A 941-nucleotide genomic window follows, 5' to 3' on the forward strand; every position below is an offset into this window, starting at 1 on the left:
CGAAATGCCAAGTGGGACTCAACATTCCTCTTGATTAAGGACTGAGATGGCATCCAATACCCTGCAAGGCTGAAACCAGGTCAAAGCTAATTTGGGGAATGGGTTTTATATCTGGAGGCCACAGTGAGACACCACAGCTCCCCCACAGGAGGAAAGCAAATAGGGGGTGGTCTCCCCATGGTGGCTTCTTCAGAAGGTCTGGTAGCCCTTGTTATCAGGAAAGCATGGCTCCATCATGTTCTAGACTCAAATCAATTTATTTGAAATCCTCTCTCCTTCCATCAGTGAGGGAGAAAAATACATAGAATTGAAAAGGAAGATGCAGACCCATTTCCTCCCCTCGCCAGGCATATGGAAGTGCTCCATGAAAGGTACTTGCATGGGTTGTTTTCATCTATTGTTATTATTATTATTATTCATCCTAAAATTTTGTCAATGATGAGAATAGCCGACCTCCAATTGATGGGCTTTGTGCCAAGATTTTTTCCATATTGTATCTCACTGAATCTTCACAGGAAACCCTGTGAGCTTGGTACTATTTTTATCACCGTTTAGACACAAGGAAAGTAAAGCTCAGAAAGGTTAAATAATTTGTTCAAGTAAGTGGTGTCACGGCTTGGATTTTGGCTAGTGAGCAAATCTTAGGATGATATTAAAAATGGAATAATTGTTAAGTTGAAATAGAGAGAAATCTCAGTTGCCCTAACTTGGGGGAATTTGCTTGGGCGTGTGTTTTGGGGTAAGGGAATCTGCTCTGCCTTTACTTCATGGGAAGCTGTCCGTGAAACACAAAACGAAATAACAACAAACGTGTAGCTAAAGAGCCTAGGCAATTTTTCTATTACTTGTGTTAGTCAAAAATGAGCAATTACAATTCAAGTTTTCCTGCCGCTTAATTATAGGCCTCTGTGCTGTGAACAATACTCTAAGTACTAATAATA

The sequence above is a fragment of the Hyaena hyaena genome, unplaced genomic scaffold, assembly GCF_003009895.1.
Source record: "Hyaena hyaena isolate Hyena2069 unplaced genomic scaffold, ASM300989v1 scaffold_693, whole genome shotgun sequence".
Classification (NCBI taxonomy): domain Eukaryota; kingdom Metazoa; phylum Chordata; class Mammalia; order Carnivora; family Hyaenidae; genus Hyaena; species Hyaena hyaena.